This window comes from Ranitomeya variabilis, chromosome 1, assembly GCF_051348905.1.
Source record: "Ranitomeya variabilis isolate aRanVar5 chromosome 1, aRanVar5.hap1, whole genome shotgun sequence".
NCBI classification, from domain to species: domain Eukaryota; kingdom Metazoa; phylum Chordata; class Amphibia; order Anura; family Dendrobatidae; genus Ranitomeya; species Ranitomeya variabilis.
Window position 1 is genome coordinate 585488421 of NC_135232.1, and position 14945 is coordinate 585503365.

The following is a 14945-nucleotide window of genomic DNA, read 5'->3' on the forward strand; positions in this document are numbered from 1 at the left end:
TTTTGACAAGGGGGCATACAGAGTAGAATTTCAATGTTTGCAGATGACACTAAACTCTGCAGGGTAATCAATACAGAGGAGGACAATTTTATATTACAGGAGGATTTATATAAACTAGAAGCTAGGGCTGATAAATGGCAAATGAGCTTTAATGGGGATAAATGTAAGGTCATGCACTTGGGTAGAAGTAATAAGATGTATAACTATGTGCTTAAGTCTAAAACTCTGGGCAAAACTGTCAATGAAAAAGACCTGGGAGTATGGGTGGATGACAAACTCACATTTAGTGGCCAGTGTCAGACAGCTGCTACAAAGGCAAATAAAATAATGGGATGCATTAAAAGAGGCATAGATGCTCATGAGGAGAACATAATTTTACCTCTATACAAGTCACTAGTTCGACCACACTTAGAATACTGCGTACACTTCTGGTCTCCGGTGTATAAGAAAGACATAGCTGAACTAGAGCGGGTGCAGAGAAGAGTGACCAAGGTTATTAGAGGACTGGGGGGTCTGCAATACCAAGATAGGTTACTAGTACTACACTTGGGGCTATTTAGTTTGGAAAAACGAAGGCTAAGGGGTGATCTTATTTTAATGTATAAATATATGAGGGGACAGTACAAAGACCTTTCTGATAATCTTTTTAATCATAGACCTGAGACAGGGACAAGTGGGCATCCTCTACGTCTGGAGGAAAGAGAGGTTTAAGTATAATAACAGACGCGGATTCTTTACTGTAAGAGCAGTGAGACTATGGAACTCTCTGCCGTATGATGTTGTAATGAGTGATTCATTACTTAAATTTAAGAGGGGACTGGATGCCTTTCTTGAAAAGTATAATGTTACAGGTTATATATACTAGATTCCTTGATAGGGTTGTAAGAGGGTGGTGCTGTTATGGACAGTAACACGCTGCCACTTTAAGAAACAGCACCCCCTTGTCTGGTGTGATGGAATGTCCTGCTTCCCCCTGCTTTAGACTGTGAAGATGAACTGCCCTAGAATTAGGGGAGGAGTTGAGCCTGAACTGTGTGTGTGAGCTGAAGCTTCTAGAGAGAGAACTTTGTGCTGTTTGCTACAAGAAAGGTCCCCCAGCATGGGGAAGGAGTGTACTTGTGAAATTTGCAAGACTTTTCCGGGTACAGCAAAGGTGGCTGTTCTGTGCTAGCTCGTGAAGCCACGAAGATACTGAGAAAGGGACTTACAGTTTCCAGGAGCATCCCTAGGATCCAGAAGCAAGGAGAAGACCATGCTTCACAGAGCTGACAGAAAGCCGTGTGCACCACCATATTAGACTTCTGGGGGCCCCCTGGGACTGGACCTGAGTCCGCAGCATCACCGTGAATCTGTTCCTGTTTGGTGCACCTGTTAGAGCCTAGTGTAGGCTTCAGTAGTCAGTACAAGGGAGCCGTGTGGCCTGCTTAGTAAGGGCCAGGGAGGTTATACGTAGAGTAGCATCGTTATTTGTTTATTGTTTAAAGTTGCTTGTGAGACATATTCTGAGTCTGTAATAGTTGGAGCACTGTGCTATTTTATGGACAAGATAAAGTTTATAACTCTTGTAAAGTGTCTCTTGCCATTGCATACCCCTGTTTGCATCTTCCTCACCAACTTCATTCCTTGCCTCCCAATAAATCTACCCTTTGTTGTTTGCACCTCATCTTGTGTACAGTAGTCTTCCGGCACCGTGGTGGTCCCCCGGCCATCGCTTCAAGTGGCGCTGCGAGCAGGGTACTGTCACCAAGATGGAGGCAGCAGACAGCAATGGCGGGAATGCTAATGTTAATGGAGATGCTGTGGGCATTGGTGGAACCCCTGCAAGGACACTCCCTATGGGCACCATATTTAGTGTGCTACCAAAGTTTGACGGCAAGAATATGCCACTGTCCGACTGGGTGTCCCGGCTGCAAAGCACTCTGAGGATTTATAACATCAGCCCAGACCTTGAAGTGGACATTGCGTTAACTGCCCTAGAGGGGGAAGCCCGTAGAAACATCTGCCTACAATCAGAACTCACCCGCAGTACCCTGAAGGAGCTAGTGAAGTTCCTGAAAGAGATCTACGGCGAGACTGCTAGCGCCGGACACCTTCACTCCAAATTTTCCTCTAGGCGGCAGCGGGAAGAAGAAGGAATTTCTCAGTATGCAACAGCACTGCAAGAAGTGTTAGCAGAGGTGCAGAGAAAGGAGGTGGATGGATTTGGCGGCATGGGCTCTAAAGACCGGATACTCCGGGAGCAATTCATTCTGGGACTGCACAGCACATCCTTGAGGCGAGCACTGTCAGAACGGGTCCGGGCAGATCCGGCTCTTACGTTTCGTCAAATCCTGGCGGAAACAGTGGCCCGAAGTAAAGAAGAGAGCTATGTGTCTGGGGTGATGCGTGTCCAAGGCGTCAATACCAGAGGGGACCCAAACCATCAGGAGGTGCTGGTCCAGGTGGTGCAAGACTTGCAGTGGTCCCTTGTCAACGTGCAAGAGAAACTGACCCAGGTGGAGCGAAGAGTGGGGGAACTACAACAGTCTGACCCACCGTGCTCATGCAACCATTTTTCAGCCTGTCCGATAAGGGATCAGTGGGAGCAAGCCCCCTCCCGTCAGGCATCGGAGGCACGAGGACAGGCTCAAAGTATCCCCCGGCGAGGAGGAGGCATCCAATGCTGGGAATGTGGAGGACGGGGGCACCTTGCCATAGATTGTCAGAACTCTGCGGGGGAGGCGAGAAGAGAGGCCGCTCCATATCATAATGAACACTTGATTGCTGGGAGCCCCATCCTACGTGCTGAATTTGAAGGAGTTCTAGTGGATTGCCTGATAGATACCGGGTCACAAGTGACAACGATGCCAGAAGCGTACTTCAAGCAGCATTTCCAGGACCTGGCCAAGCCAGAAAAAGAGACATTGATACGGTTGTTTGCTGCCAACCAACAACCGATCCCGATCACAGGGGTCGTGTGGATGAGTATTCGAATCTGTGGGGAAGAAGTTGGGAGAAAAGGGATCCTGCTAGTCTCTGAGCCTATCAAGGAAGATGTGCCTGTAGTACTGGGAATGAATATCCTACGTGAACTCGATCAGATTATGTTTACCAAACGGGGACCTGGATATTGGAAGAAGGCTACTACACATAAGCCTACTCAAGAAGCCCTTCAACGACTGATCCGCGTCTGTGGGACACAGAAGAGTGTGCCATCTTATCAGACGGTAGGGGTCATCCGGGCTCCTGGTAAAGAACCTGTAATCCTACCTCCCGAGCGAGAAACTATAGTATACCTTCCAGTGGGGACTCACCGCAACCTTGATGGGTTGGAAGTGGTTGTTCAGCTTGTGGTAGGCAGAGGAGTGGACCAAGAAGTCATGATAGCTCGTACGATAGCTGTGGTCCAGCGAGGACATGTCCCCATAAGAGCTTTGAATGTGGGCCCCGGGGAGGTCACCTTGCCACGAGGAACAGATCTGGCCCTGGTGTACCTACATAAGGGTGAAGTTGTGAGTCAGAAGGAGATGTCTTTATCACCGAGAGAAGGCGTGGGGTGGACCCTAGCAGATGCTGCGGGGGACGAAGAGACACCATCCCCGGAGTGGAGTGGACGGGTCATCCTTGATCAAATGGAAGTGGATGTGAAGGCTCTGGGCCCTGAGCATGTGCAAGCAATAGAAACTATGCTGTGGGAAAATCAGGCCGCATTCGCCCATCACGCCGAAGATTTCGGCTGTACTGAAGCCATCACGCATGAGATACCGACTGGGGAAGCTCGTCCAATTCGAGAACGATACCGGCAGATCCCGCCCAAGATGTATCAAGAGGTGAAAACATTACTGAGGCAGATGCTGGATTCAGGAGTGGTGCAGAGTAGTTAGAGCCCTTGGGCAGCCCCAGTGGTGCTCGTCAAGAAAAAGGATGGGACCATCCGGTTCTGTGTAGATTACAGGAAACTCAATGCCTGCACTGTTCGAGACTCGTATCCGTTGCCCCGCATCGAGGAATCCTTGACAGCATTTGGGAAGGCCAAGTACTTCTCCACCCTGGACCTAGCAAGCGGATACTGGCAAGTAGCCATGGCAGAGAAAGACAGAGAGAAAACCACCTTCATCCTCCCTATGGGGCTGTTCGAGTTTAACCGGATGCCCTTCGGGCTCTCCAATGCTCCAGGAACCTTTCAACGGCTGATGGAAAAGTGTTTGGGAGACTTAAATTTTGAGGCTACCCTGATCTATCTGGATGACATCATTGTGTTTTCAGCCTCATTCTAAGAACACCTTGCCTGGCTTGGATAGGTACTCGGAAGACTGCGGGCCCATAACCTGAAGGTGAAGCCAAAAAAGTGCCACCTCTTCAAGAGAGAGATTGAGTACCTAGGCCACATAGTGTCACAAGATGGAGTTCTACCCTCACCAGAAAAAGTGGCTGCTATCCAGAAGTGGTCAGTCCCTCGAACAGTGAGAGAACTGTTGTGAATTTACCTTTTGGCTCCCTCTAGTGGCTACTAGTGATTTGACTCTGGGTATGTCATTCATCCCTTGTATGCTCACCTGGGTCGTTAGGTCAGGGGTGTTGCTATATAAGCTCCCTGGACCTTCAGTTCAATGCCTGGCAACGTTGATATCAGAGCTAATCTGTAGTGCTCTTGTCTTCTGATCCTGGTTCCTGTTTGATTAAGCTAAGTCTGCTTTCTTGCTTTTTGCTATTTGTTTTTGTTTGCATTTTTGTCCAGCTTGTATATATATATCTGTATCCTGACCTTGCTGGAAGCTCTAGGGTGGCTGGTGTTCTCCCCCCGGGCCGTTAGACGGTTCGGGGGTTCTTGAATCTCCAGCGTGGATTTTTGATAGGGTTTTTGTTGACCATATAAGTTATCTTACTACATTCTGCTATTAGTAAGTGGGCCTCTCTTTGCTAAACCTAGTTCATCTCTGTGTTTGTCATTTCCTCTTACCTCACCGTTATTATTTGTGGGGGGCTTGTATCCTACTTTTGGGGTCCCTTCTCTGGAGACAAGAGAGGTCTTTGTTTTCCTCTTCTAGGGGTAGTTAGCTCTCCGGCTGGCGCGAGACATCTAGCGACCAACGTAGGCATGTTCCCCGGCTACTTCTAGTGTTGGCGTTAGGAGTAGATATATGGTTAACCCAGTTACCACTGCCCTATGAGCTGGATTTTTGTACTTCGCAGACTGGCTGATATCTCTGAGACCCTCGCCATTGGGGTCATAACAGTTTGCCAGGCCCGTATTAAATGTTAAATGCATTGCAGAAGCGGGATTATAAGAAAGTTCTGAGGTTTTTTTTTTCTTTCTCTCATTTTTTTTTTTTCTTTTCCCCTTTACCTCTGAGTGGCTTGTGATTGCTGCAGACATGAATGTCCAGACCTTGATTACAAGTGTGGACCAGCTTGCTGCTCGTGTGCAGGGCATACAAGATTATGTTACCAGAAATCCTATGTCAGAACCTAAGATACCGATTCCTGAGCTGTTTTCCGGAGACCGATTTAAGTTTAGAAATTTCAGGAATAATTGTAAATTGTTTTTTTCCCTGAGACCCTGTTCCTCTGGAGACTCCGCTTAGCAAGTGAAAATTGTTATTTCTTTTTTACGGGGCGACCCTCAGGATTGGGCTTTCTCGCTGGCGCCAGGAGATCCGGCATTGGCTGATATTGATGCGTTTTTTCTGGCGCTCGGTTTGCTTTATGAGGAACCCAATCTTGAGATTCAGGCAGAAAAAGCCTTGCTGGCTATGTCTCAGGGCCAGGACGAGGCTGAAGTGTATTGCCAAAAATTTCGGAAATGGTCCGTGCTGACCCAGTGGAACGAGTGTGCATTGGCTGCAAATTTTAGAAATGGCCTTTCTGAAGCTATTAAGAATGTGATGGTGGGTTTTCCCATTCCCACAGGTCTGAATGATTCCATGGCCCTGGCAATTCAAATTGACCGGCGGTTGCGGGAGCGCAAAACCGCAAATTCCCTCATGGGGTTATCTGAACAGGCACCTGATTTAATGCAATGTGATAGAATCCTGACTAGAAATGAGCGGAAAATTCATAGACGCCAGAATGGCTTGTGTTACTACTGTGGTGATCCTACACATGTTATCTCAGCATGCTCTAAGCGTCCTACTAAGGTTGTTAGTCCTGTCGCCATTGGTAATTTGCAACCTAAGTTTATTCTATCTGTAACTTTGATTTGCTCACTGTCATCGTATCCTGTCATGGCGTTTGTGGATTCAGGTGCTGCCCTGAGTCTTATGGATCTGTCATTTGCCAAGCGCTGCGGTTTTGTTCTTGAGCCATTAGAAAATCCTATCCCTCTTAGGGGTATTGATGCTACGCCATTGGCAGAAAATAAACCGCAGTTTTGGACACAGGTTACCATGTGCATGACTCCTGAACATCGGGAGGTGATACGTTTTCTTGTTCTGCATAAGATGCATGATTTGGTTGTTTTGGGTTTGCCATGGTTACAGACCCATAATCCAGTCTTGGACTGGAAGGCAATCTCAGTGTCAAGTTGGGGCTGTCATGGAATTCATGGAGATTCCCTGCCCGTGTCTATTGCTACTTCTACGCCTTCGGAAGTTCCGGCGTATTTGTCTGATTATCAGGATGTCTTCAGCGAGTCTAGGTCAAGTGCATTGCCTCCTCATAGGGAATGTGACTGTGCAATAGATTTGATTCCAGGCAGTAAGTTTCCTAAGGGAAGACTGTTTAATCTGTCGGTACCTGAACATACCGCGATGCGTTCATATATCAAGGAGTCTCTGGAGAAGGGGCATATCCGTCCTTCTTCTTCCCCTCTTGGTGCGGGATTCTTTTTTGTGGCCAAAAAGGACGGATCTTTGAGGCCTTGTATTGACTATCGGCTTTTAAATAAGATCACTGTCAAATTTCAGTATCCTTTGCCGCTGTTGTCAGACTTGTTTGCCCGGATTAAAGGTGCCAAGTGGTTCACCAAGATAGACCTTCGTGGTGCGTACAACCTTGTGCGCATTAAGCAAGGAGATGAATGGAAAACCGCATTCAATACGCCCGAAGGTCATTTTGAGTACTTGGTGATGCCATTTGGGCTCTCTAATGCACCTTCAGTTTTTCAGTCCTTTATGCATGACATCTTCCGGAAGTATCTGGATAAATTTTTGATCGTTTATCTGGATGATATTCTGTTTTTTTCTGATGATTGGGACTCGCATGTGGAGCAGGTCAGGATGGTTTTCAAGATTTTGCGTGAAAATTCTTTGTTTGTTAAAGGCTCAAAGTGTCTCTTTGGTGTACAGAAGGTTCCCTTTTTGGGGTTCATTTTTTCCCCTTCTGCTGTGGAGATGGACCCAGTCAAGGTCCGAGCTATTCATGATTGGACTCAACCCTCGTCAGTTAAGAGTCTTCAGAAGTTCTTGGGTTTTGCTAATTTCTACCGTCGTTTTATCGCTAATTTTTCTAGCGTTGTTAAACCGTTGACGGATATGACCAAGAAAGGCTCTGATGTGGCTAACTGGGCTCCTGCTGCCGTGGAGGCTTTCCAGGAGTTGAAACGCCGGTTTACTTCGGCGCCTGTTTTGTGCCAGCCTGACATCTCACTTCCCTTTCAGGTTGAGGTGGATGCTTCGGAGATTGGGGCAGGGGCCGTTTTGTCGCAGAGAGGCCCTGGTTGCTCTACTATGAGACCTTGTGCCTTTTTCTCCAGGAAGTTTTCGCCGGCAGAGCGAAATTATGATGTGGGCAATCGGGAGTTGTTGGCCATGAAGTGGGCATTTGAGGAGTGGCGTCATTGGCTCGAGGGTGCTAAGCATCGTGTGGTGGTATTGACTGATCACAAAAATCTGATGTATCTCGAGTCTGCTAAACGCCTGAATCCTAGACAGGCCCGCTGGTCATTGTTTTTCTCCCGTTTTGACTTTGTGGTCTCGTATTTACCAGGTTCTAAGAATGTGAAGGCCGATGCTCTGTCTAGGAGCTTTGTGCCTGATGCTCCTGGAGTCGCTGAACCTGTGGGTATTCTTAAGGAAGGAGTTATCTTGTCAGCTATTTCTCCAGATCTGCGACGTGTGTTGCAGAGATTTCAGGCTGGTAGGCCTGACTCTTGTCCACCTGACAGATTGTTTGTGCCTGCTAAATGGACCAACAGAGTCATTTCCGAGGTTCATTCCTCAGTGTTGGCAGGGCACCCGGGAATTTTTGGCACCAGAGATCTGGTGGCCAGGTCCTTTTGGTGGCCTTCCTTGTCAAGGGATGTGCGGTCATTTGTGCAGTCCTGTGGTACTTGTGCTCGAGCTAAGCCTTGCTGTTCACGTGCCAGCGGGTTGCTCTTGCCCTTGCCTGTCCCGAAGAGACCTTGGACACACATCTCTATGGATTTCATTTCGGATCTTCCGGTGTCTCAGGGCATGTCTGTCATCTGGGTGATATGTGATCGTTTCTCCAAGATGGTTCATCTGGTTCCTTTGCCTAAGCTGCCTTCCTCTTCTGATCTGGTTCCTGTGTTCTTCCAGAACGTGGTTCGTTTGCACGGCATTCCTGAGAATATTGTGTCGGACAGAGGATCCCAGTTTGTTTCCAGGTTCTGGCGATCCTTTTGTGGTAGGATGGGCATTGAATTGTCGTTTTCGTCCGCTTTTCATCCACAGACTAACGGACAAACGGAACAAACTAATCAGACTCTGGAGGCGTATTTGAGGTGTTTTGTCTCTTCTGATCAGGATGATTGGGTGACCTTCTTGCCGTTGGCTGAATTTGCCCTTAATAATCGGGCTAGTTCTGCCACCTTGGTTTCGCCATTTTTCTGCAACTCCGGTTTCCATCCTCGTTTTTCCTCGGGACATGTGGAGCCTTCGGACTGTCCTGGAGTGGATTCTGTGGTGGATAGGTTGCAGCGGATCTGGAATCATGTGGTGGACAACTTGAAGTTGTCACAGGAGAAGGCTCAGCGTTTTGCCAACCGCCGCCGCGGTGTGGGTCCCCGACTTCGTGTTGGGGATTTGGTATGGCTGTCTTCTCGATTTGTTCCTATGAAGGTCTCCTCTCCCAAATTTAAGCCTCGATTCATTGGTCCTTACAAGATATTGGAGATCCTTAATCCTGTATCCTTTCGCCTGGATCTTCCGTTGTCGTTTGCCATTCACAACGTATTTCATAGGTCCTTGTTGCGGCGGTACGTTGTGCCTGTGGTTCCTTCTGCTGAGCCTCCTGCTCCGGTGTTGGTTGAGGGCGAGTTGGAGTACGTGGTGGAGAAGATCTTAGATTCTCGTCTCTCCAGGCGGAGGCTTCAGTACCTGGTCAAGTGGAAGGGCTATGGTCAGGAGGATAATTCCTGGGTGGTCGCCTCTGATGTGCATGCGTCGATTTAGTTCGTGCCTTTCACGCCGCTCATCCTGATCGCCCTGGTGGTCTTGGTGAGGGTTCGGTGACCCCTCACTAAGGGGGGGGTACTGTTGTGAATTTACCTTTTGGCTCCCTCTAGTGGCTACTAGTGATTTGACTCTGGGTATGTCATTCATCCCTTGTATGCTCACCTGGGTCGTTAGGTCAGGGGTGTTGCTATATAAGCTCCCTGGACCTTCAGTTCAATGCCTGGCAACGTTGATATCAGAGCTAATCTGTAGTGCTCTTGTCTTCTGATCCTGGTTCCAGTTTGATTAAGCTAAGTCTGCTTTTTGCTATTTGTTTTTGTTTGCATTTTTGTCCAGCTTGTATATATATATCTGTATCCTGACCTTGCTGGAAGCTCTAGGGTGGCTGGTGTTCTCCCCCCGGGCCGTTAGACGGTTCGGGGGTTCTTGAATCTCCAGCGTGGATTTTTGATAGGGTTTTTGTTGACCATATAAGTTATCTTACTACATTCTGCTATTAGTAAGTGGGCCTCTCTTTGCTAAACCTAGTTCATCTCTGTGTTTGTCATTTCCTCTTACCTCACCGTTATTATTTGTGGGGGGCTTGTATCCTACTTTTGGGGTCCCTTCTCTGGAGGCAAGAGAGGTCTTTGTTTTCCTCTTCTAGGGGTAGTTAGCTCTCCGGCTGGCGCGAGACATCTAGCGACCAACGTAGGCATGTTCCCCGGCTACTTCTAGTGTTGGCGTTAGGAGTAGATATATGGTTAACCCAGTTACCACTGCCCTATGAGCTGGATTTTTGTACTTCGCAGACTGGCTGATATCTCTGAGACCCTCGCCATTGGGGTCATAACAGAGAACTCCAGGCCTTCCTGGGACTCGCTGGGTACTACCGCCGGTTTGTTAAAGACTTCGCAAAGGTGGCAGGTCCTCTCAATGAGTTGCTGAGGGGGACCGCTGGAGTGCCGAAGACCCAGCGCATTCCCTGGGCACAGGGACAAGACGAGGCCTTCCAGGCTATAAAGAATACCCTTACTTCGGCCCCGATTTTGGCCTACGCAGACTTCGATCAACCGTTCCTGTTGTACACAGATGGTAGCCTTCATGGACTCGGTGCAGTACTTTCTCAGATACAGGATGGACATGAGAGAGTCATCGGGTATGCCAGCAGGTCCCTGCGAGACAGCGAAAGAAACCCTCACAATTACAGCTCCTTCCGGTTAGAGCTCCTGGCCCTGGTGTGGGCCATGACAGAAAAGTTTGCAGGCTTCCTGACAGGTACCAAGATTCAAGTTCGAACAGACAATAATCCCCTGGCCCACCTTGAGAATGCTAAATTGGGGGCCTTAGAACAACGGTGGGTGGCTCGCCTAGCCAAGTTTGACTTTACCATCCGTTATCGCTCTGCTACCGAAAACGCAAATGCTGATGGGCCGTCAAGAGTGCCCGTGGAGACTCCAGTGGGGGATCTTGATGAGCAACTCGAAGAGGAGGAAACCTCAGACTTTAATAAGTTTAAGCCCCCAATGGTTGCGGCCCAGTCAAGAAGGGGGGCCTGCGCATTACCCCGGTCCCTGGGGAGAACCAATGAGGAATGGGGACACGTTCAGGATGAAGACGAAGGGCTGAGACAGATGAAATGGGGGCTAACGCAAAAGCGGAAGCCTGGCAAACAAGAGAGAGATGATCTGGACTCTGAAATGAGGAGTGTGTTGCACCAGTGGGATAGACTGGAAGTGCGAGAGTCAGTGCTATATCGTAAGAGGCAACAGCCAAACGATATGGAAGTAAGGTGGCAAGTGGTCATCCCAGGAAGAATGGCCCAAGAAGTAGCTAAAGAAGCCCACGAATTCAAAGCACACTTCGGTGCCACAAAGGCCTACGCATGTGTATTGCCCCCGGTTGGAGCTTGTGGTAGAAGAGGTTTGCCGGCAATGTCGAGTATGTGACCTCATTATGAGTACTGAACAGAGGGCTCCCATCCAGACCATACAAACTAAGGAACCGCTGGAAGTCTTGATGATTGACTATCTCCTCGTGGGATACTCGGCCCGGGGGCTGCAATACTGTTTGGTGATGACCGACCATTTCTCTAAGTTCGCAGTAGTCACTCCGACTAGATATCAGACTGCGGAATTGGCGGCGCAAGCCATCTGTCAAGACTTCATCCGGGTGTATGGGTGCCCAAAGCGCATCCACTCCGACCAAGGAGCATGTTTCCAAGGCAAGGTGATGGAAGAATTGTATCGCATGTATGGCATCGAGCGGTCCCGGACCACCCCTTACCACCATCAAGGCAACGGAGCTTTTGAACGCTTCAACAGAACCTTACTTCAAATGCTGAGAACGTTGAAGGAGGATAAGAAGGTGTGTTGGCCAGACTATCTGCCAGAATTGGTCTGGACCTACAACAATCGTGTCCACTCCACCACGGGTTATACCCCCTATCTACTGTTGTTTGGAAGAGCTGGACGAAAGATCATTGAGCTGAATTTGGAACAGCCAGAGGAGCTGATGGAGTGAACTGTCACCTCATGGGTGAAAGAGCATAGGCAACGATTGCAAACGATATGGTGGTTGGCGGGTCAGCAACTGCAAGAAAAAGAACATACAGGCCGCAAACCGACTCAAGAGTTACTGCTCCAACCTGGAGACCGAGTATTAGTCAGAGAGAAACGTCCTAAGGGAAAACTAAGTGAGAGATGGGAAGTACAGCCGTACAAGTTTATCGAGCGAGTGTTTGCTAACGGCCCTGTCTACAAGGTACAGATTGAGAATGGGGCATCTGCCCCTAGAGTACTTCACAGAAATATGCTGAGGTCTGTTCTACACCATTGTCGCCTGAAGGCGCCACTCCACTTCCTGAATCTGTCATGCCTGATGGTGAAATCAATGATGAGTGGTGGACCATCCCTGACACAGTAGGGGGTCCTCAGCCACACAGAGACGGTAGTCCCATGGATGTACCAGTACCGCCATGCGAGGATGAGACCAGACAAGAGCTCACAATGTCTCCTGCAACATGTGTTTCTCTGGAAGATAGTCAAGCCATGTCTGACAGCCAAGAGCTTCGGAGATCCCAGAGGTCTAATGCAGGGTTTCCACCAGTCCGATATGTAGAACAGTGTGCTCTATCTGTTTGTACATCTTTGTTGCCTCCTCTATAGGTGCTGTTCTGCATTGCACGTTCCTTCATTACGCTTCAACCTTGATTCTGTGATGGTTGAGGACAACCATCATTAAGAAGGGAGGCATGTAAGAGGGTGGTGCTGTTATGGACAGTAACACGCTGCCACTTTAAGAGACAGCACCTCCTTGTCTGGTGTGATGGAATGTCCTGCTTCCCCCTGCTTTAGACTGTGAAGATGAACTGCCCTAGAATTAGGGGAGGAGTTGAGCCTGAACTGTGTGTGTGAGCTGAAGCTTCTAGAGAGAGAACTTTGTGCTGTTTGCTACAAGAAAGGTCCCCCAGCCTGGGGACGGAGTGTACTTGTGAAATTTGCAAGACTTTTCTGGGTACAGCAAAGGTGGCTGTTCTGTGCTAGCTCGTGAAGCCACGAAGATACTGAGAAAGGGACTTACAGTTTCCAGGAGCATCCCTAGGATCCAGAAGCAAGGAGAAGACCACGCTTCACAGAGCTGACAGAAAGCCGTGTGCACCACCATATTAGACTTCTGGGGGCCCCCTGGGACTGGATCTGAGTCCCCAGCATCACCGTGAGTCTGTTCCTGTTTGGTGCACCTGTTAGGGCGTAGTGTAGGCTTCAGTAGTCAGTACACGGGAGCCGTGTGGCCTGCTTAGTAAGGGCCAGGGAGGTTATACGTAGAGTAGCATCGTTATTTGTTTATTGTTTAAAGTTGCTTGTGAGACATATTCTGAGTCTGTAATAGTTGGAGCACCGTGCTATTTTACGGACAAGATAAAGTTTATAACTCTTGTAAAGTGTCTCTTGCCATTGCATACCCCTGTTTGCATCTTCCTCACCCACTTTATTCCTTGCCTCCCAATAAATCTACCCTTTGTTGTTTGCACCTCATCTTGTGTACAGTAGTCTTCCTGCACTGTGGTGGTCCCCCGGCCATCGCTTCAGGGTGTTGATCCAGGGAACTAGTCTGATTGCCGTATGTGGAGTTGGGAAGGAATTTTTTTCCCCAATGTGGAGCTTACTCTTTGCCACATGGGTTTTTTTTGCCTTCCTCTGAATCAACATGTTAGGGCATGTTAGGTTAGGCTATGGGTTGAACTAGATGGACTTAAAGTCTTCCTTCAACCTTAATAACTATGTTACTACAGTATATATGATGCCCATAGTATATTTTTAAAAAATTTACCCCCCATGGGGAAATGTTTGTCAGCCCATACACTTAGTGTATAGGCATTACAAGTCTTGGAGACCCGCTCCTTTAAATTGGGCCTAGTTTAATGAGGACTTCAGCAATGGCTCCTCATTCTCCACCACTAGATCACCATGCTTAACGTCTTCTGTGCTGCTACAGACAGTTAATTTTTTGGCAAGGGTGTCTATGATGCCCATAGTATATTTTTTAAAAATGTACCTCCCATGGGGAAATGTTTGTCAGCCCATACACTTAGGGTACCGTCACACAGTGAAATTTTCATCGCTACGACGGCACGATTCGTGACGTTCTAGCGATATCGTTACGATATCGCTGTGCCTGACACGCTACTGCGATCAGACATCACGCTGAGAATCGTACGTCGTAGCAGATCGTTTGGAACTTTCTTTTGTCGCTTGATCACCCGCTGACATCGCTGGATCGTTGTGTGTGACACCGATCCAGCGATGTGTTCGCTTGTAACCAGGGTAAACATCGGGTAACTAAGCGCAGGGCCGCGCTTAGTAACCCGATGCTTACCCTGGTTACCAGCGTAAACGTAAAAAAAACAAACAGTACATACTCACATTCCGGTGTCTGTCCCCCGGCGTCTCAGCTTCTCTGCACTGTGAGCGCCTGCCGGCCGGAAAGCGAGCACAGCGGTGACGTCACCGCTCTGCTTTCCGGCTATGGTGCTTACACAGTGCAGAGAAGCAGAACGCCGGGGGACAGACACCGGAATGTAAGTATGTACTGTTTGTTTTTTTTACGTTTACGCTGGTAACCAGGGTAAACATCGGGTTACTAAGCGCGGCCCTGCGCTTAGTAACCCGATGTTTACCCTGGTTACCCGGGGACTTCGGCATCGCTCCAGCGCCGTGATTGCAAAGTGTGACCGCAGTCTACGACGCTGGAGCGATAATCATACGACGCTGCGACGTCACGGATCGTGCCGTCGTAGCGATGAAAATGGCACTGTGTGACGGTACCCTAAGTGTATGGGAATTACAAGTCTAGGAGACCTGCTCCTTTAAATTGGGCCTAGTTTTTAATGAGGCCTTCCTCCACCTCTCATTATTTTCCACAACTAGTTCACCAGGGTTCACGTGTTCATGTGGATTTTCCTGTGGCCATCCAGTACCTGGGTTCAAAGGCTTACTGGGGTGCATTTGACTTGATAACAGGACAGGCCTTGCAGTTAATATATAAGAAAACAGTATGGCAGGACCAACTGAGGAATGTGAAGTGGGTTTTCCTGTGGCCATCCAGTACCTGGGTTCAAATGCTTATTGG